General features: G+C 37.9%; 1 long non-coding RNA gene across 1 annotated transcript in view; it reads right to left on the bottom strand.

Moving 5' to 3' along the window:
• The window catches only part of LOC308062613, an 86,256-nt gene that overhangs the window by 20,338 nt on the left and 42,370 nt on the right, over positions 1-23,548 (bottom strand). Inside the window, exon 2 of the long non-coding RNA XR_013927645.1 lies at positions 1-23,548. This exon is cut by the window's left edge and continues 20,338 nt beyond it; it is cut by the window's right edge and continues 37,226 nt beyond it. This is a non-coding gene — a long non-coding RNA (uncharacterized lncRNA).

Genomic DNA, 23,548 nt, shown 5'->3' with positions numbered 1-23,548 from the left:
TCTAATATTACCCTTGAGGACTTACCTTGCCTGAAGGTATTCAGCATAGGCTTGCAACAAAGCATAGTGGGGAAAAAAATAATAATCAAAGCAATAATAATTCTGCTTATTAAAATTGTCTACACTGGCAGCTCTGCAAATAGTTTTCCCAATCTTGATGGCTAGCTTCACAGGAAGGAGGCTGCTCTGTCCTGCTGCTCTGTCACCTGATCCTCCCAAGGAAATTTGGGTCTCACCACACCACACGCTGGAAAATGGGGCTGGAAAGAGACCTTTGGAGATCATCTTGTCCGCTGCTTTGCTCAAGAGCAGGATCAATGACTCCTGACAGTTTGTCTGACTTAGTGTCCCTGAAATGGGTACTAGAAGGTTTTCTTTTTTTTTACCTCTATCAGTTCTCTAACTCTTGCAATTTCTTGGAAGTCAATAAAGTGACTGTTATGTGTCTTGCCTAAGCCTCCTTCCATCACTATTTGATTTCTCATGTATTTCTTTAGTATGAGTCAGGTTTTTGCCTTCTTCCAGTAATGGCATTTAAGTCTAAGAGTTCTAATATGTCTTCATTAATCAGCAAATAAAAATATTCTTGTAGTTGCTAAGGTCTCTATAAATTCTCGGGCTATGAAAGAAAAGGATATTCAAATGACTGAAAGATTATGATTTGAGGTCAGCATATTCCAGTAAGTAACACCTGAGTACTTGAAGCAAAGTAAGTGTATGAAAATCTGTGCATCTTTTTTCATGCAAAACTAACATTTATACTCACTTTGGTGGCTAAGAAAATTTTAGTAATTTACTCTGTCAAGAATAGCAGTGCATTTCATATACACTCGGCTGGATTTACAATAGAAAAGGGGGATATTTGTCTACTAACCTTTAGAAATGCTGCTTTTGAAAGACAGAAGGTCTTATGTACACAGATGTGGCTCCAGTTTGCAGCACAGCTCTGCTGGCAGCCAGCAGCTTCATGTAGAAGCTCATCAAGAGACAACTCCTTTACACCCAGAAACCACAGATATGTGTGCAACTGATAATTAGGTCTTTCATTTGCTCTTCATTTATCCACAGCAAGATACATTTTATTTGGTCATATTACCATATTCTTCCTTCAAGCTGCTGTGCTATGAAGAAGCGTGCACCTCGCATGGCATGGGGCTATCTAGACCCTTCCTGATACAAGTGATGTCATCTTACATGTTGTTTGTATTCATCTGCAGATGTACTGAGAAGTGTCACTCGGTGAGTGAGGACTCAAACAAAGCAACCAAGATTTGGTACCTTCCCAACACAAAGTTTAGATCTGTCTGGATGAAGTGAGGGACACCCAGTTATAACCCTGAGATACAGAGTACCTGGACTGTAGTCACTTGCCTGTCTCTTCTCTCAGCAGCTGCCTGTTCATAACGTGTTATTTTCAGTTCCTGCATGACCTACCCTTCCAACCCAGGTAGTGGATCAGCCCAGTCAGTTGAAATGTCCTACCTGACAGAGGAAAATAGGAGGTTCGTTCTCAAGGGGAAAGATAAGGTGCTTTTTCCCAATCAGAAATTAGAGAGGGGTTAGTCTGTAATCGCTTCACAATGAAAACTTTCTTGGCAACACTATAGTTTGGGTATCAAAGATGCAGTTTTTGCATGCTGAGTAGACTATTAGTGGGGCTATAGCTTGACTAGCTATGAGATCATGGTAATTACAGAATTCAACAAATTACTGTTCTTCTCCTCATTAACTTCAGCTTCTGTCTGGATTAGTTTGAACCAGCTGTAATTCATCTAGGCTTTGGTCTCCTTCCTGCACTGAGAGATAACTGGTAAACAGCACCATCTGCATGGAACAAGAGAGCTGAGACTTCTTCAGTTAAAGATTGTTGTGTTTTGTTTTGTTTTCCTTTGCAGTCAGCAAAGCAGCACCAGCTGAAATTAATCTCTATGATGAATAAGCAATTGATTCAGTCCTTGTGAACACTCAGCAGGATTAGTAGGATAGGAAAAGATTTACACTGAGTAGGCTATTGCTGTCTACACTACAGTCAAGAGAAAATACGATTGCTTGTGTATGGTGTTATTGGTACTGGCTGGCCTGGTGGTCACATCTGCCCCATTTACGGTATCATGTCAGAATATCAACTGGGGCGAATTAGCATCCTCCCACTATGACAAGCATAATTCAGCTAGCTGTCTGGAGTATTTCTTTCAGCAGAAAAATATGCAAATGACCGTAATGAAAACAAGCATAGCTAAAACATATATAAGTTACTTGATTTTTTTTATCTTTCTAAGTCTGAAAACAAAGCTGAAATACATCTTCCTCTGTTTCTCTCCCAACTTTGATTAATTATGTATTTGCACTTGTGAGTTTCTCTCACAACTTAGGTTAGTAATGTATTTGTAATCATGACTGAGGACATGTAGCAATGTCAGGGGAGTTCTCACACCAGTGATTGCCTTATAAATGAGAAATCATTTTCTCCCTGGCCCAGATTACATTTGGATAAATTCAATAACAAAGTGGGTCAGATAGATCAAGTCAGAAGCTGATGTCAGAGAACAGCACATGGCAAAACAGAAATAAATCACTGAAAGTATCTCTGGAATGAATTAAAGAGAAACTATCTTGTCATGCACTTGCTTTGATTGAAAAGAGTAATAATTAAATTAGAATAGTTTTCTTTGCTATTTCTGATTCAAATTTTATTAAATATAGGCCTGAATCCCTAATTTGTGTGAATAATAAAAGTTTTCTCTGTGAAATTGCATTTTATTTTTAATTAATAGTTTTATTGATATTTGATTAATAGAATAATTAATTTCAAAATAAAAAATAATTAAAATTGTTTTTAAGTAACTTTCCTAGTGTCTTGAATTTCAAAAGAGTGTGTGTGACTACAGATCATGCACAAAATTGTTGACTATTAAGTATCACATTGATTACAGATGCTAATAAAAATGCTGAAATTACTTTCATTTCCCACCCACTAGAAAATATAAGTGTAAACTATATTTAATTATTAAGGAATAGGGTTATTAAGGCAAGGATAACTTAACAAGAAATGGTATGTCTTTTAAGATTTTTTAAAAGGAAAAAAATTTTCATGGAACAAAGTTAAAAATAGAGTTTTCATAGGAAAGACATCTGTTTAGGACAACCTAAAGTAAACAGCTATTTTATACTCTTAGTTCTTTAGATTTTTAAGGAGATTGCCAACAAAACAAAATAATTTCTTTAAACAAAATAAATAGGTGAATCATAATTAATACAGAAGTCCCTGAAATTTCTGAGTTTTACCAACCTGCAGAGGATTTCAGAACACTTGTGTAGAAGTCTGTAATAGTCTGACATTTCTTTCCAATTTTTTTTCCACTAGCAGTGACTTCAGCAGTTCAGTCACTTCTGGTAAGTCACCAGGTACAAGCATTTGCTGATTTCTAGTGTTAAGAGGCAGCTCCAGTCTTGACCTTCCCCATCCATGCAGAGTCGCTCCGGGTCTGACAGTCACAGATTTTATTCCAAACAGCATTTGTTACTGGGGTTGTTTCTGTACAAGTGCAATACAACACAACTGAAATACAGTGCTGTGTGCTAGTGGTAAAACACCACAAAGTAACAAGTTGTCTATCAGTCCATTGCAAATGCTATATATCTTAAGTTATTCTTGGTTCTTAATTACCAGCTTTCTATCATATGGTTGTGTACCATTATTAATAGTTTGTAAATATAGATCACCTATATATGATATCATCTTATCTTAGGTGTCATTCTTGTCTTATTTTCAAACATCCAGATACAATAAACAAGCTACAGAAGTGTGATAACTGGACCTGCATGCCTTTTATACCAAACATTATGTATCATATTGGGCAGACAGCTAGATCTGTTTTCTATTCAGCTGGCAGTTAAAAACAAATCCTACATTTCCATATGTAGCTACCATAATAGTGGGTCACTTCAAGCTATCCATGATGAAGGAATATTGTTCTGGCTTGATATCAGGTTCCAAAAATAATTTGCTTCTCTCCACTTTGCTATTAATTTCAAACATTTTTTAAAAAATTACAGTTTTTTCTTAATACAATAATATATATATATATTCTGTATATAATAATATAAATTAAAATCTTGCTCTGTCCAGCTCCTGGATCCACTAGAGACCTGAGCCCACACCCTTTGCAGCTGCCATTTTCAGAGATACCTTCTTCCTGGGATGAGGTCATGATGAGCCTGTTCTGGGCTTTTTAAACTTGTCCCCTGGTCCTTTTTACCTAATTTTTTAAAATGTATCCTCTCTAGCCTCTGTCTTCACATTATTTTCCTACTACCTCTGAGCTGTTTTGATTTTTGTCTCTCACAGATTTTACCGCTTACTTACCTTACCGTTTGTAATTCTTATAAACATCCATTGTTTGTACAAATCTATGTGTTTCCTGCTCTTTGATTTTACCTTTGATCTGGAACCTTAGTTAGACTTTCAGTTCATGAATGTGATTGTTAACTCAGCTTGGATCTTTATCTGATGCAGTTAGGGTTCCTAACTTCTGCTTCAGTGGGGAAGCTGTTCCTTGGTGTTTTTTTAAAGAAGTCTCTTATGTTGATGGGTTATTCCCAGACAGTTTCCAGATGCCTTCTTCAAAACAGTTTCAGATTATTTAAATTGCATTCCTTGTATCCTGCCTTTGTTATTTGTATTCTTAGTTGTGCATAGGCATGGCAACTGTATATGAACTACATGCAAAATTGTGCATTCAGCCTTGCAGAACCATAAAGATGAGGGCAATGTTATGTGGTAGCTGTTAACCACTACTTTTGTCTCAGCTTCCTATCTGAGATCATACACAGCACCCCAGAACAGAATAAAAAATAAATAGAATATCGGAGGAGGTCTACTAAAAGCCTGTAAAGCTTCCTCCCTGCTATCACTCTGTTGTGGTGTGTGCCTTATTCACACCATGTAAGAGCAGTCATGTATGTTGCTCAGCTTTGGCAATCCTGCTAGGAGCACATCTGCATCCAGATTTATGTGTGAGACTAATTATGGTTCTTAAGTCACTGGGACATGCTTGGACCCAAACAGAAATGTTATTGACAGTACTGGAGAAAGCCTTGGATTTGGATGAAGACAAGAGTCACAGGCAGGAGTTTGGGCTTGTGAAAACAGTGACAGCGTTGTCTCTAATTGAAATAGAACTGGGATTCCTAAATCCTAATATCTCTCACATCCTTTCCTTGCAGTGAGTGGACAGCTGTGGAACAAAGATGTCTCTCTATGTTTGCACCTAATGACCAGGCAGATATTCATTGGAGTACTATAATAAGATCCCAAAGTTGCTTGTAAGCCAGGAGGATATCAGTGTGACCCTGCAATAGGAGATTTCTTATTTTCTTCAGAGTAAACCAGAGCTTCATATCAAACAACTGCAAAAAAGATCATCAGGGTTGCAAAGCCTGGACCCAATATACAGGCAATGCTAGAAGTAGGTTGTTCAGAAAGACTTAAGTAGTTACCCTTTTTTAAAGCATGAGTACACCATGTTTAGTTTTGTGGCACATACTTTTCTATTTTCTTCGTGGGAGGTGAGCCTTATTTCTACACTGGCAGATAAAACAAGTGATTGTCTGTATGTTTTCTGTCACTGATTCCTATCTTACTGGAGAGACTCAGTAAAGAGCAAAGGGTCATTCTAGCATCAGAGTTCAGGAGAAAGGGTAAATAATATAAAGTAAAAAGTTCTTCACTGCTTTGCCTGAGTCTAAGATAATTATGTATAGTATCAGAGAAAGAAGACAATACACAGTTTGTGAAGGTTAGACCCCTTCTTTCCACATAAAAGATATTTATTTTAAATTTAGAAGTGGAAGAAGACATAATCATGGTACCTATCAGATATGATAGGGTAACTGTTAGCATGGAAAACCCCTCCAATACTGTAACCTCAGATTATTTCAATTTTTAAAAATTCTGAAATATCACATCCTTACTAATGTTTTGATATGTTTTAAAATTATGCAGCTGGAGAACAGTTTTTGTGTTTGTAAGCAAGGTCAGCTGATGGCACAATTTAGAAAGAGTGTGGGAATGGAAGATGAAGAAGGTAATAAAATTACTGCTGCAACCTGCAATCTGTGGTGTGATAAATGGTATAGCAAAATGGAGTGTCTGCAGTCTGCTTTGTAAATATACTTTCTAGGCAGAAATACTTTCTGAGTGAGAAAGGAGTCTTGTGGGGGATCACTTCTATGATTCCTTCACTGACTCCATCATCGTTGTTTGGAAATCAGTTTGTGATTAGTGAGACATGGCTCAGGGGCTAGGCACCAGTTAAGTATGGTTTGGTGGAAGACTGACTACTTTTTTTTTTTTCTTTTTAGTAAGACAAAGAAACAGAAGGTTTTGAAAAGTTATAAAGACAATAGTTTGATCTGTGCTTTTGCACTTTTTTGGAAATGTCAGATCTTCGTGCTACCTAATATATTTTGGGGAAGGTTAGAGACAAATACTATGTTTGGCTCGTGTCTGTACAATGAATTGGTTAAACCACAAATTTCCATGAATTTAGGGAAAATCTGTGGCTTTGACATCATGGAGGTTATTACCACATAGGATGGGGGTTATTTTTTATGTAATGCTTAAGATCACCCTATGATTTTCAGTTTCTCAGCTCTTCTGGGGGAAGAAAAACTGAGAGTATTGAATTACTATTTTATGTGCAGCTTATGTTGCAAAATCTTCAGCAGAGAAACTAGGTAAATTTGACCTATTTAATATTAGATACAGAAATGTCTATCAAATGAGAACATACTATTTTTCTGTATATTTCTAGTGGGTAATATGATCACCAAATGAATAATATAAAACTAATAAATATTGATAGATTGTAGTTTTATATATATACTATCTCAAACATAGTAAATCAGCACAATTAGCCTCATTCCCATCCTCATAAATAACTTCATGCTTCATTCAGACTCTGATATCTTTGTTTATATTCAATAATAATAAATCCATAATAACGATTTACAATTGAATGGATAGCATGAAAGTTCATTGACAACTTACTGCAACTTTCTTTGTTCAGAGGTATGGTTAGTTATACTTTTTAGGTCCAGGTAACCTGACTTTACAGATATTAAAAGTCAAATACAGGTTATAAAATGTTCTGTTACATTCACATTTTATAAGGAACATATTTTAGGAAAGGTGGGAGGAGGAAGTAAAAGGGTATGTTACATTAGGCCCAATCACTAAAAACTTCCAGAGTCTAATCTATATTTTACTTCCTGCTAGTTTTCAGTGGATATTTTATACTTTTTTTTGTACTTCATTATGTAGACTTCTTTAGACTAATTAGGACAATGATGTCTTTTTTTTCTTGTTTGGCATTTATTTTTGTCTTTGACTTATTTCAAAGAGTTTGGTTTATTAGTGACAGAATTACAAGTTAACCATTATTCCAGGGTCTACAGAGTAAATGATACATTGTTGACACTGAGGTTGTTCTCACAGGAATAAGCAGCAATGAGTCAATAATTAGCTAGGTAGGCTTTCACTAATGTGACAGATGAGGCACCTTGTATGTGGTGGAGAATATCTTTTCTAAAAGCTGATCTGTTATACTTTTTTTTTTTTTTTTTTTTTTTTTTTCCCCACCCTCCATGCTGGATTCACAATATAAATAAACTTGCAATCAGGTCAAAGCAAACTCATTTGCAGCCTTTTTGATACTTAGTAGTTAGCAAGGTTTGACTGGATAATTTAGCAATGTTTGCAAATTTCTACATAATTAAAACAAAATGGGCAGATAGAGAAATTCTGAGAAAACATGTGTTCAAGCCTCACAGCTTTCTGTGCTTTCAGCTCAGAACTAGACAAAACATATCAGACTGGGTATGAATTCTCCTTTGTGTTTCAGCTGTGACTAAAAAGCCAGATTAGAAATATAGGAATTTATCCCACGTGATTCAGAAATAAGGAAAAAGTGAAACTCATGAGAACTGAAACCAGCTGTTCTTCTAGTTCCTTTCACTGAGCACAGAGTGACAGATGACATTGTTTGTAAAGGCCCCATCCATCAGATTTAATGACCTCTTATTAAAACTGTGCTTAAGTATTCAACAATAAGCCCTATATTTAGTCATCTTAGTACAGCACTTTTCTCAGGAAAAAAAAAATCACCTGCAAGTAAGAGGGAATTAAAGCCAGGAAATTAGGACTCTGAGAGAAGTATTGATTTTAAAATACTGTGAGTGAAGGCAAAAAATTACTATCAGTACCTGTGATCAGACATATACAAGGTTATCCTATCTATTGTAGCTGCAGATGTTATGTGAAATATTCCATATTTTTCCATGTAACAAAATTGCAATTCTATTTACAACATAGAACTGGCTACAGAAATTAATACCTGTGAAGGAAAGGGCAACTGATTTAGCCAGTGACTGTGGTATGATCAAACCTGATACAGCATAGTCACCTTACCATCAAAGGATTTTTGGCACCTTGATACTGAAAAATATCTTCATTATACTAAGTAACAGATGATATTACCATCTGTACTAGTTTCAGCAAGATCATAGGCATCAGCAGGAACATCAAATTTGTACTCATATTATAAATCCTTCTGCTGTGCTTTCTTTTCTTTCCCTGTTCAGATTCATTCTTTCTTTCCTTGCTCCTACTAATTTTCTCACTTAGGTTTCACTTTTTATAGGGCACAAAAGGATCATCCCTGACACAGGCAGCCTCATACCACTGGAATCCTATAGCAGCTCACAATATCATAGCATTTTTTATCTAACAGTACATATAAATGTACAATTTTTTCTTGGAAAGGAGAGAAAGTGCTTTGCTGAAATATTCCTTCTAAAAGTATTCCTCCCAAAACTCAGACAGATGTCCAGCAGGCAAAAATTGAGCCAAGAGTTAAAATTTTCATATTTATTAATTTCTTACATGAGTTTTTTAGCAATTTCTACAAAGACCATGTAAAATAAACAAAATCATATTCTCTAGATAGGAAGCCAGTCAAATTTCAGACTAATGATCTTAACAGTCCTTTACACCTCTGGAAGGAGAGATTTTCTACTCAATGGTCTCAAAACATCAAAAAAAAAAAAAAAAAAAGCACTAAGGCTTCTTAACATGCCTCTGAAGTAAAGCTTCTTAGCTTTGCTAAGACACTGTAAGAAATTATACAGTTTCCATTAAAAAGCTCTGTAATTTCACAAACAATTCTTATTTCTTATTCATAAAAATATATTCATGAAATTATTCTTTAATTGCTCTTTTTCTCCAGATAATAAGAAAAGTTTTGACAAAATTCTTAACCATTTTTGGACAGAGTCTCTCTGACTGTATGTTACAGGTAATTCAGGTTGTAGAGGACCTCAGGGAGTGTCTTGTGCAGCCTCCTGCTCAAAACAAGGTTAGCTCTGACAACAGAGCAGGTTACTCAAGCCTTTAACCAGATAGAGTTTGCAAACTGCCAAGGATGGAGATTGCAGAGCCTCACTGGGCAACCTATTTCTCTGTTCAATTATTTTCTTTGAGAAAAGATTTCCCTGTACCCAGACTGAGTTCCTTATTGTGTCTTGAGCTCACACCACACAACGCTGTAGGCCAACCTCACCTTTCACAGACCTCCCCTATGTACTGGGGGAAGACTGCTTTTGGGCCTGAAGTCCCTTCTCATCCAAACCTCCCTTCTCCAGGCAGAACAGTCCCAGCTCCCCCAGCTGCTTTGCATAGGGTAAATGATCCAGCCTCATCCACCTCGGTGGTCTTTGCTAAATTCACTCTAGTTTATTAATGTCTTTCCCATATTGGGGGGTTAAAACTGAATGTAGGATCTGGATGTAGTCTAATAAGTGCTGAGCAGATGGGACAATCCCTTTCCTCTGTTGCCAGCCATGACCTGCTCACACAGGCCTGCACACTGTGAGGCCTTGTTGCTCCCACCAGGCCCCAGGGCCCTTCCCATAGACCTCCTCCTGAGCTGCCTCGGCCCACTCCTGCACCAATGCAAGGGGGTCCTCCCTCCCCTGTGCAGGCCTGGGCATTGGTCCCAGCTGGATTTCATAAGGCTCCTGCTGGCCTATTCCTCCAGCCTGTCTAGGTCTTTCTGGATGACAGCGTTGCCTTTGGGTATATTACCTCATCCCCTAGTTGGGTGTAACCTGCAAACCTGGTCAGAGTGCACTCAGTTGTGCCACCAGCTCAAACCATAAAATCTATACAGAGCCTGTGAAAACTGTATACATAGTGCACTCATTTGCCGTCTTCCTCCTAAAGTTACTAAGAACAGCTGTAATGAAAAACCCCTATGATACTTTTTACCAACTGCCATTAACCTCTGCCTGCTGAGCCTCACTGTCTGATCAGTCTTTATCCGTCCAGTTGTCTACCCATCCAAACTGTAAAATCCTGCTTTCAGTACAAGAATATTGTGGCAGATTGTGTGGGATGGTTGATCAGGCATGAACAAGCAGTGCCCAGAACACTCCCAAAGTGTGTGTGTGTGGGGGTTGCTCAGGCATGAATAACCAGTGCCCAGAGCACTCCCAAAGTGTGTGCTCTAACTGGACTGGCAGTGGCAAATCAGTAGCATGTCTGGCACAGAATATGTAGCCAGCAATAGGTTACCATGTTTTTCATAACAAGCTTAGTACTAGACATAAAAAGCATGTTACTTCTGCATGAGACTACTACAGGAAAGCAAGACACCATTCCTGTCACTGCCCAGAACACAAAGTACAGAAAGTCTGCTTTTTCTGAAGAGCAGTGTCAGTAGTTTCAGTGAGATCTTAATAATAACTACTTTTTATGATCTAAATTTTCATTACATGTAGAAATTTTACTCATGGGTAGTACTATCTGTTTTCCTTCTTGGTTTTTACCTTTTTGTTCCTCTCTTCTTTCGGCTTCAAAAAAAGAAATGAAGGAATGAAGTGAGAATCATTCAAAATATAATGACAGTAAGACATGTCCTCTGGTTTAAGCCTATTTAGTTAGCTGCAATCCCAGAGGGAATGAATTTGTTCTGTTGCTTTCTCTTCTCTAGTTTCTTCTTTGATTATTGTTTTTCATTTCATTTCATTTCATTTCATACAGTATCTTTTCATTTTATGCTGTCATTCTTACTGTTTGTCATTTTTTCTTTTATATTTCTTCAGCTGTTAGGAGCAAAGCTTGAATATGTCAGAAAAGCATTTCAGGTGTGTTAGAGAAATCATTGTAGAGAAGCTGCTTCACTGTAATGTTCTTGAAATACTTCTTTCTTCAGAATTATCTGCTTTGTAGAAGTTTCACATTTATCCAGGGTTTTTGAATCCTAGGTATTTCTTTCCCTTCTATCTGTGTGGTTTATTTGGTGTGGGTTGGGTGGTTTGGGTTTTTTTGGGTTTTTTTGGGGTTTTTTTGGTTTGTTTGTTTGTGGGGTTTTTTTTGTGTGTGTGTGTGTGGTTTATTTCTAAGACAAATAAACAATGTTTCTTCATTAGACTTCCTTTTGTTTCCAGAGGATGAAGGAATCCATCAAAGCAAAGGTCAGCTATAGACTGAAGGTCTCTATCTGATCTTTAAAAATAATAATCTTTCTAGAACAGGGGATTAGGTTGAGCACCTGCAGCTCCTGCTAACTTCAGAGGAATATATGCATATGAGGTATCTCTGAAAAATTAGCACATTGCCCTTCCATTGCATGTCTCCAGTCTGTGCCAAACACAACAGGAACTCAATGGGAGAAAAGGGATTTTTCCTGAAACAGGTGCACATATGGATTCAGGGAGGAAAAAAAAGGAATGTTTGTTAGTATAATGTGCTCATCCACTTGATATTTCATCTAATCCTGTATTAACTGCTCCTTCCATATCACGAATTCACTGGCTATGGCTTATTTGGCAAAACTACAGCAGATTATATAAAATGGAGAAAAAATAAAATATGGAGGGAGTTAAACCTAGATAACATTGATTAAAGTCAAACAACCTCTACAATGTGGGACAGAAAAATCAGGTATTATGGAGACATTTTACTTTCTGTTTACAGGTTACAAAGGAATCAGGCAGTGCTGCTGAATCATTTTGAAAAATGATCCTAAATATTAGACATAGCAGTCCTTAGATGGAAACTTTAGGCAAAGAAAACTTACTATAACATGAAAAGTCAGAAGAATTTGTTGGCTTGGCATTCATGAACAGAACTGCAGAACCTACACTGAGTGTCAAACAGCAAAGAAAAGAAATAAAGGTCAACAAGCTCTCAGACAGAACACCTTGCCAAAATAAGGCATGGCAAGGTGTGTGTGTGTGTGTGTCTTTGGAGAGAAGTGGCTACAGCATCTGTTTTATTCTAATAGTCATTACCTTGGCATGCAAGGCATAAATACTTTCAGAATACTCTTCTTAATATTATTACTCATGTGGTATGCTATCTAATTAAAATCTCTCTGCTTCACTACTGGTAGGACTGTAGAAAATAATCCTTTCCTCTGGAGCATTTGGGAGACTCTGTATGTTTGAAAGTCAAGAGACTCTGATAAAAGGCATCGGAGAATGTATTGCACATCTTCAACTAACACAGTCATGAGACCCATATATTTCCTTCATATTTCATTGTGTGGAGACATAAGGCTAGCAGAAATGTGAAGCTTTTAGAGGCACTAAGCTAGATATGATAGACCAATTAAGAATAGGGAAAATCTGGTATGATGACTTGCCAGACCTTATCTGAACTTGTCTTGGCCTTTTGTGATGTTAAGCTTTAACATCTCCCCAATGAACAGATACCTATATCCTGAATTGTTTAACTTGTGCTTATCTTTGAATAATATTCTATGATGTAAACATAATTTTCCTACAGGTAGTTTTTAAAAGTAGTTTTTCGTTGCAGAATAAAATATGTGACTTCATCATAATGATGCAGTGTTAGAGCAATACGAGTGTGGTGTGATGGCAATGGGAACCCAGGATGCTGCGTGGATGAGCACAGGGCAGTAAAAGACAGGGCACAGAATGATGCTGGAGACCCTGGGCATACAAAAACTACACAATGGCCAGTTCAAGAAATGCAGTCCGGGGAGCTGAGCAAAACTGGTGTAGGGGTAGCAAAGGGAATAAAGAATAAGGATCTGAGGTAGGTAAAACATACCATAATTACTAAACTCAGGTTAGGTATAACGTGAAGAAAGAACAAAGTATGAAAATGTTTTATCTATAAGAATGTGTAAAAATATCCCCACCTGAAGCCTAGGGGAAAGTGAAAGGAACCATTAACAACATACTGCTCCCAGCAATGGGAAAGAAGAAATCCCATCATCAACATCACTCTCTTCAGGGATGATGTTGACTCTGCAGCTATCTTTTTCTGAGGAAGATTTGCTATGCTGGCCTTAGGATAGAGAGCTGTGATGGAAAACAGTATATCCATAGAAAAAGTGTAGAAAATAAGCTTTGTGTAACAAGTTTTAATGGTATTATTAATCACATTCGATTTATATTAAGTAGGAAATTTGGAACAGAAGAATGTTGAACATTTGATAAATTTTGTAAATGTTAATATCAGTGTAACTGGACTAATAATGATAACTTTTTTTGTATTTTAGCTAGATTTTAGTAGGGCTAACAATAAATTCTTGGCTTAACATGTATGGTGTTATCTTTTTACCCACAAACAGAGATAGAAAATGACAAATAAATTAGATAATGGTGACTTCAACCTATTGTATAGCATCTGATCTGTGGAAACTCCATATATCTGCTTTTAGTCAAAGCAAATGCAGGTCAACTTGATTTGCAATGAATATGGATTATACTCCATGGTGTGATTTGCTTTTGTGAATCATGGCCAATGCATGAAGAACAAGCAAACAATTCTACAGCTCAGCTAATGTATGATAACTTGGTGAATCAAAGTAGCTGGAGGATTAGTTATCAAAATAGTAAAGTTCTAGACCAAATCACAATAGAAGAAAGGTAAGAAAAGAAATCCAATGTACCTAAATCTTTTTTAAAAAACATTTACAGTTAATCCAATGGAATATTGGTATGACTTGTAATGTAATTTAATTTTTAGACAATAAAATTCCAATTTAAAACTATACAATAGTTGCACAGAATGTTTTGATTAAAATCATGTACTTATTGGTATACAAAGCTATATTAGCTTAACCAAATCTCAGAGTGGCTCTGCCATACTTCAGATGCAGAATATTGACAGCTGAAAAACTTGAATTCCAAATTAACTTGCACAGAAATTGAAATAATAAAAGGCATGAATTCTTGGTGATAAAATTATTATTGTGCACATTTATAAATTCAGTCTTAAGTCTGTCCTAACTGTGTTAAGACCGAACATTCCTGAATTGCAGCAAGAATTTGACACAATAAAATCTTTTCTGTCCAAATGAGTATGCATTATGACATGAAATTTTCTTCTAGAACTTTTCCCCATCAAAATTACTTAAACTAACAGTCCTGACCAGGAATGGTTGTATGATCCAATGCACACTTTAAACCTCAGAACAAAAGTCATTAAAAAGGCCTAGCACAGAGAAATACCCACAACCACCTTAAATACTGCACCCGATTTCCACAGAATTCAATTTCTACATTGAAGTACAAAAATCAAGTGGCTTAATTGCTCGTTTGTCTGTAAGCCTCTGGGATAGAGAATTTTAGTTTATTTAATGCATAAATACTCCAGAGTAATTTCCCCCATATTTATTTTCCACTGGTGCATCAATCATGTTCATTTGACAGGGTTCTGGAAAGCGTAATCTTTTGGACTGACTGTAAAAAATGAAATATACCAACCTTTTTAGAAGGTGATGGGAAAAAAGAAATCCCTACTCAACTAAACGCAAGCACAACGTTATACATATTTCCATGTGCATATTTCCCTGGAGAGGCAGAACTTATTCAGTAATGCCCTACTATTCCCTTTCAACTCCCAGAAAGATGGAGATGGACTAAAGCAGAATCTTAGACTCCAGATCACTGTAAACATGTCCAACATTATATAGCAAAGAGAAATTGTATAAGGAAAAATAAAAAGATGATTTTTTTCTGTGGCCAAAATTAATCCAGATAACCTAGCCTAAAGCAAAAGCATAAACTTTCCCTAACCAGAGATAGTAAGAGAGAAAAGGATAAAATAATTTGACAAAATAAATCTGAATCTCTGCTTATGGAGTCTGAATCCTTCTGCTACTAAAAAAATAAATTCCCATTCTCAATCAGGTCTTTGTATTCAGCCTTCACTGTCAAATCTTCCAGTGATGTCTTCTGACATTAGGTGGAGGCTGTGGGTGTGCCTTGCCTTCTTTAAAAAAATGCCAAGAAAGCTGTCTGAAGAAAGGAGGAATGGGAATGAAGAACCAGAGTGTGCTGAAGGGTAAAAAAACCCAGGGAAAATACCATACTGAATCTTTGGGCTTCTTTAATAATATATAATGCTAAACTATGTACATGACATTTTCAATCTGTAGAAATAAAGAAGTAGTTTTACTACTATTTGGTGGTACTGTATCTATAAATCTGATCATCTCAGACATTGTTATGCAAAAGAATACAAGTAGAAGGGTAAAAGTGTCTGCAACCTATCTACTTAAGGACTTCAGGTCTGGCTAATAAGTCTGGAATAGTGACAAGGGTTTAGTGGCTTTTTTGAATCAGCCACATGAATTCAAAGGAAAAAAACCCACCCTTGTTTTTAAATAATCATGGTTTGGTTTAGAATTTTTTAATTGCTTGTTTATGTTCTCTTCAAACGGAGCAAGTTCAGTGATATTCAGTTTTCCTGAGTCACCACAGAGAGCCAGTGATGTTCTTGCTGATTGAGTAGCACATTTCTAAATATTAAATAATTTCTGCGGCAGCCATTGTGTTTGTCCTGAAAACATCTAAATCACTGTTGAATGTCTTGTATCTGGTCTGCACAAAAAATCACCAGTATCCATAGATTAATGAACTTCAAACTTTGTCTTCCCATATAATATTCCAAATTTCAAAATAACATAATTGCCAGAATAAAATATTTAGACCAAGAGAAACTGACAGTTGTCATTTTGTGATTTATCATTAATTTAAAAATGTTTGTTATATGAATGCCACCTTTTGTAAAACTTGTAGGGTTGAGCTAACCTTCATATTTTTAACATCAATAGAAAGAAAAAAGTACCTCCAGAATATGATTCACCAGTTTATTTTAGACATCCCAGGCTGAGATGAATCATCCTCTGAAGGTGCCTATGCACATTTCTACATAGTATCCCAGTTTCTGAAGCCAAGTGAGTGCATGAAAAAAATCTCAGTTTAGGTTTCCATTTAACTTCCTATCCCCTGATAATTCAAAGATAATTCAAAAGCAATAATAAATTTGGAATTATTTAGGATTTTTTAAACTATTGTTTATTATTTTGTGGACAGTTGATTTCATCCTTGGGATGACTAAAAAGCTCACTGGTCAGTTCTTTATTTTAGCCATACTATACCAGTTGGGGCTTCACTGCATCCAGAACAGTGGGCTCTCCTTAGTACTAACAATTGCATTTCCCAAGAAAGTTGATTTTATTTTTTCAAGTCAACAGCTTACTATTAGTTATAATATTCTGAATTTTACATACACCAGAGAAAGAACCTTGTTGCTTGTTATTAAATTTCTGCTAGTTATTGTTGGAGAAAAGAATGCTTAATTTCTTTTTGTAAAGTCAAACATTTCTCTAGATGTTAAAAAAAAGGCTCAGTAATCTTATTGTGAAAACATAGAATTACTAGAATATTTTCTATTAAATCCAGAATCATGCCATTTTATTAAGCAGAGAAAATGTAATTTATGGCCATTAGAAATGAAAAAAGCAACCAAGCTAACGAGTGCTATAAATGTTAAAAAGTATTTGCAAGACTACTTGGACAGCAACAAGTCAAGAATTTTGGATGCCATCTTCATAGCCCATTTTAAAGTATTCCTAAATTTGAGTCATTGCTTTCTTTGAGAAAGATAAACATGTCTTTGCATGTATGTTATCTTTATTGTATGTTAAAGACTGACCACTCCAGGAGACTGACCTTGATACAGCAAAGTATATAACTGTGAATAATTTGATTGGAAAGCAGCATTTGGAAAACTGAAGTCAGTATCTAAGACAATCAGGTTATATAACAAAGAACAGTAATAAGAAAGAAGTATTTCAAGCAAAAGCCTCATGAAGGTTGATTATTATTTTTTAATTTAACTTGGCTTACCTAAGTAAATTACTTCTAAAACTTTTATTAGGTCAAAATGCATAAAGCTTTCGAGTAAATTCCAGAAGATCACGTGTCTGTAGCATTTGCCTAACATACTTTAGGCAGTTTTCTCTTCTGAAACTTCAATGTCTTATATTTTGAAGATTCAATGCTGTTTATTTACTGGAGAAGTTCAGGAAAGTTGTGATGGGTAACAGGCAGCTTCTGCTCGGGTGGTGTGGCGGTTCACCTCATTGCCTCCCCGGGCCGCTCTATGATATCCGCAATCCCTGCTAGACCTTAGCCTCTGTGTAGTAAGTTGGGCGGTTAAGTTCCCTTGACTGTACTAGCAACTCTTGCACGGCTGAAGTGGGGAACTGCACTGGCTGTACTAGAAACATTCCTTATCTGAACTACAACACCACCTGACAGCCTTGGGGCATTCCGTATCTGAACCATAACATCCCCTAACAAGCCTGGGAACATTCTTTGTCTGAATCCGAGTGGTAGGGTACCACTGTCAATGGAATAAAAAAAAAAAAAAAAAATCAGTAATTACCTACTGGGATTGCAGCCAAGACTGAAAATTACTGTTGACTAAACCAAATCATCTCCAACCCTATAAACAGCAGTCCTAAGCAAAGCCCTTTGAGCTCCTCTGGACTGCAGCGGGCTGTGAACAGCATCTCCCTCTGCGTGGGATGCCTCCAAGCTTGCAAACTCCCAAGTCTGCAATACCAGGGGGACTGGCACCAAAAGCTGATGGCAGAGCCTGGACTGATTTTCCTGCTTCTTGAGGCTCAGTCCTTTGACGCTGAGAAATGCAAAGGCATTCACCATGAGTATATCACTGAACTCGAGGGGAACTTTTAACAGGTATACCTTTGTACATTTATATATATATATATATATATACACACCTGTTCTTTTGTGTCTGTGTATATGTGCATATGAACTGATTTAGATACCTCATAATAAGTATAGTGTATCACTATCTTGGATCTGTAATTAAGTTACTGTTGTGATTATAGTAAATCCTATTTGATTCACTTTGCAAATTATAAATTACTCAATGATTAAGTGTTGCTAAAATCCTATGATCAACCTTACACCGTGAACAAACCTTAGACATGCTTTAAATAGAAACTATTGGCCAATCTTGAGACTAAGATTGGATCTGGCCACACCTAACCTCTATTAAGAGTTTAGAAAGCAAGGGGATCTACTCTGTGACTCAGTGGGAGGATCTTCCTTACCCCTTTTCCTTTTTAGTCTCTGTGTAAAACATTCCAGCTTAATTTTAAATTTTATTCTTCTTAGTATAATTTATCTAATAAGCTATAGAATGAACCTTGCCACTGAACTTTTTCAAGTTGCACTTCCACCAATTAAAATTAAAAATATAATTTTTGCTATTACCTTTGATGGTGATTCTTCAAATGGTCTAAACCACTCATTTGTGACAGATGATAGCACTAAAGTGTTCTGAATTCTTTTGAGATATATTCTTACTATTTTTAACATCTTACTCTGATATGGACTAAGGAATCAATTGGACCTTTTGGATTGGATAATAGGTATATTATCCTTCCAGATCAACTAAACCAAGATCTATACTCTGGGAAGAAGCTTATTAACAGAAAATTGGACAAATTCAGTGTTTGTTAGACCTAAGTTTTATTTTCTTATGTTTGACTAACTTTTAGGTATCTACATGTTGTGAATCTGCAATGCCTCGATTACACAATTACCTGAAGCCTTGCACTAAAACCAAAAATCATTATGTTGCATGCCCAGATCCTCAGCAATAACAGAGGTGGATTACAGATGAATGAAGCTGGGTTAATTAACATTGATAATATACAGCTGTGGGCTGGCTTCAGGGGCAGAGGTCTGGCTGATGTAGATAAGGTGCAGCTGCGGCTGGTTCTATTAAGTGGTTGAGAGTCAATGAAGAGAGAGCAGCCCAGGAAGAAGGGGAGAGAGGGAGAAGCAAGAGAAGAGAACACACACCTTGGATAAGGCAAGACGAGGGGAAGGTAGCAGAGGGACTGTATGAAGAGTGTGCTGGTATGAGATGGTAAAAGACTTTGTTGCAGCTTGATAGTTTGGAGAGTGCTGTAACCCTGGATCGCTCGCTGTGAGCAAGGCATGTCCTTTGTCAGAAAAGCAATGTTGTTGCACCTGCACTATGCAGTCTTTGAAACAAGGGTTAATTGAGAGGTTAGTGTGATGATGCACTAAATAATTGAAGAAGATATTGCAGCAAAAGCAATCACATATGCAACTAAATTGATGTAAATCCAAACAAAGGAAATCTTTAATAAGAAATCAGAGTGTGTCATTATGTGCATGGTAGGAATCCTTTGAATTATGTCCAGAAAAGTACTTCCCCTCTGGTCTATGCAGTATACTCACAGTCAACAGATTTGTTGCTTGTGAATTAAAACCAGATTAGGAAAGGCTACCATTGCGCAGTCATGTTGTTCTGATAAGACATAATAAGGGTTAATTTGGTCTGCTTGTACATCAAATGCTACTGGAACCTGTGTACATATGTGTGTATGAGAAAGAGAAGGGAAAAAAAAAAAAAAAAAAACCCAAACAAAAAAAACCCACAAGCCAAGAAATAATCAGGACAAATTTTATGTAGAGCTCCTGATTTGGCAGTATGTGTGTATTGTCTGAGCATACAAGAATAACTGAAGTTAAGGAGGCTTTGCATTTGGGACTGGAGCACTGGGGTCAGATTTCAACAGATTTCCAGGCGCCTACAGATGTTCAGAAGTGTTTCTAGAATTCCTTAAGTAGGATAAGACTACTCTGACTTTGGGAATGCATCCCTCAGCTTATCTGCAACTTTGGGTGCTTAAATTCTTTAGGAATTTGATGTGTGTTTAAGCAGCTTTTCAAACTGAGACCCAGGTGGCTGCCTTTCACCAAGCTCCCCCAGCCCAATGGCTTCTCTGTCCGTTTTGCCCAACCACTTCAGCTTCCAGCTTTCTTGGAGCAGGTGATCCTCATCTGGTGCGTTTTCTCTCAGTTCAAATGGGGGTTATCTCTCTTTCCACTTCTACCACACAGTTTTAAAATCATCCTTTTCACCCTGAATTGCCTTAAAATAAGGGTTGGTGAGATCACAAAGACGACATAGTTAATGCTACAATTTTAAGAAAGAGAAATATCATTCCTGGTAAGAAAAATATCCACAATTCTTCCAGAATGACTTATTTACTGAAGTTACTCAAGTTTCCTAAACAGTAAGGTAATGATTTTCAAGTGGTAGTCCACAGACTTTCAGATTCCATGGAATATTTCTGCAGGGAAGTATGTAAAGAATAGCTTTTGTGGTGATTGTTAAACCATACTCTTCAGTAATGTTGGAACAACTGTTGCTAGGCTTAGATTTATTATCCATGTCTTTGCAGTTTTACTAGAAAATATTTATGGTGACATGAGGAAAAGCATGAAAATTATTATGATAAGATATGCATTTTTCAGAAGTGATTATGATTAGTTAATTTGATGTGTCCTGTAGTATCATCTTCTTAAATCATTAGCCTGCTGGCTCGGGGCCAAGGCCCCATGTAAAAGGGTTCCACAAGTGCACAGAAAATCTGGTGCTAAAAGAGGTGGTTTACTGTGCATGCACCATATAACTGAAGCGTGCATTTGCAAGGCAATATGTGTACAATGCATGTCACATCAAGTGAAAACAGACTTTACATAGCTCGGCAGAGCCCTCTTAGCTTGTTTTGTTAAGCTTTAGTTATAAATACACTCAACAGTATGTGCTCACAAGCTATTTCCAGAGCCTTCTAAATAGAATCATGGCTGTTTTTGCTGGTTTTTAAAGCGAGGAGAAAAATAGGGACAACTTGATATCCTTACTATGGTGTAGCTGTGCTCCATAGACTTTTCTCTAAGGTTGCATAAAATTTCACGTATACGAACACTAGACGATTCTGGGTCAAATGGCACAGGACTGGGAGACTTGCTATGGACCCATTAATTCCTCAGGAGCATGCTAAGTGACAGAAAGGGTCAGGAATCAGGAGTTCAATGGACATCTAACCAATATAAGGTCTTACAACTTTTCTGATAACCGTTGCAGTCTCTTTATTAAGGAACTGAGAACTGGCACAGAATGTTTTCCACCATAAGCTTGCTGAGAAAAGTGATCCATTCCTGCATGTGAGGAACCAGATCTGCCTGTAAACAGGACATCCTCACAAGAGAAATCACAGATGCCCTAGAATGCCCTGGGTTATACATAGGATATCCTCACAGCAGCTTAGAGAATTTGTCCCTCTAAAGTAGTTTTTCTTACTTCACTGTAATAGAAAACCTTTCATCATATGTTATGTGATAAAAATGTACTTAAGTTTGAGATTCAGAATTTCAAATTTGTGTTTCAGATAGGCCTTTTTCAAATACCATCCTTTTCTAAATCTAATCAGTTTTTCAGCTGCATTTTCCATGTGATCTTGTGTTTCTTTTGATGATACTGACAAGAAAAATATCTTCATATATCAAGGAGTTATCTGAGGAAATATCAAAGAAGTAGCTGAGGAAAAGGACAACATACATCATTCACTATAATTTTTTTTTCCACCTAACCTTTCAAACATGGAATAAAAAGCTCATCATAGTTCAATGTAATGTTGGCAAGAGTATTTTACTAAAAATGGTGAAATGAGGGTGTTTGTTTCATCAGACTGAAGGTGTTAGCTCACCTTTTCCCCAGTTGTACTATTATTTGCAGTGCCATTTCTGAAGGTTTTAGTAACTTTATTTGGAATTTCATTAAAACAAATCAGGGTGCTTGAAATATTTTGCTGAAAAATACCTTAGTGTTTATATTGTTATAAAAAAGAGGGGAAAAAAAAAGAAGAAAGTTTTCTAGTGGCTTTGACAGCTGGAACTGGAATGTTTCGCTCAGTAGCTCTTTGTGCTTGTGGTAGATAGTTAATGAATCTCATGGTTAAACCAGGAGCGGATGGATACTAGAAGTGTAGGAAGAAAACAGCAGACAATGTCTACCCAACAGCGCGTTGGTGGTATAGTGGTGAGCATAGCTGCCTTCCAAGCAGTTGACCCGGGTTCGATTCCCGGCCAACGCAGTTGTGCTTTTTGACGCCTTCCCGAGCGCAGCAGCCGCACGCCCACGGTGCCGCCAGCCGGCGGGCGCTCGGCGCCGCGGAAAGGGGTCAGCAGGAGCTGCGCTGGGAGCGAAGCGACAAAGCCCTGCCGCCGGGGGGGGGGCACTCCTGTGTGCGGCGGCGGCCGCCCGCTCTGCCGCGGAGGAGCCACCCCTGTGTGCGGCGGCCGCCCGCCCAGCGGGAGAGCAAACTGGGGGGGAACGGGGTGGCGGCGGTGCTGCTGGGGCGCCATGTTGAACACGAGCCCTTGCGGCAGAGAGGGCCAGGGCTCCGGGCCTGCAGCAGTGTTGTTGCCTGCAGGTCGGGGGAGGTGTTTTTCCCCAGCTACTCTGCACCACTGAGGCCATGCCTGGAGCAATGACAGTGTCCAGTTCTAAAGTGCCCAGTAGTGGAGAGAAATGAGCGTACTGGAGAAAGTCCTGTGAAGGGCCACACTGACAGTTACAGTGCTGGCGTCTTTTTGCTATGAGGAATGACTGAGAGAACTGTTTAGCCTGGAGAAGAGAAAACTCAAGGGGGGGAATCGTACCCATGTATATAAATACCTGAAGGCAGGGTGCAAAGAGAATGGAGCCAGGCTCTTCTCAGTGGTGCCCAGTGGCAGGACCAGAGGCAACGGGCACAAACTGAAACATGGAAGGTTCTCTCTGAATGTTAGGAAACACTTTTATTACTGTGAGGGTGGCTAAGCACTGGCACAAGTTGCCCAGAGAGGGTGTGAAGTCTGTCTGTGGAGATACTCAAAAGCTGTCTGGGCATGGTCCTGGACAACTGGCTCTGCGTGTGTCTGTCTGAGCAGGGGAGGTGGGCCAGATGACTTCCAGAGGTCCCCTCCAACCTCAACCATTTTGTGGTTCTATGATTCTGTGTGTCAAGCCAGTGAGTCAAGCCAAGGCAAGAACTGAGAGCAGAGGACCAATACAAGATGTTAGCTGTTTCTCTAGGAATGGGCATGGCAGCAGAACCTGGGCTGAGAGACAAGGCGGCCAAAGGAAGTGTCACTGCAGCAGAGCTAGAGGAATGCGTACAGGCTGTGGTTCACTTCAGAGCCAGTAGCTAGTACCTTCAGGAGCCATCGGATATATCAAAGCCTAGGCCTCCCAGGAAGCCCCACTGTCTGAGTGCCCCTCCAGCTCTCTGAGAGTGCCCACCAGTTTTGGTGATACAATTAA

The sequence above is a fragment of the Falco punctatus genome, assembly GCF_963210335.1.
Source record: "Falco punctatus genome assembly, chromosome: 4".
In the NCBI taxonomy this organism is placed as follows: domain Eukaryota; kingdom Metazoa; phylum Chordata; class Aves; order Falconiformes; family Falconidae; genus Falco; species Falco punctatus.
This window is presented reverse-complemented; position numbering and strand designations above follow the sequence as displayed.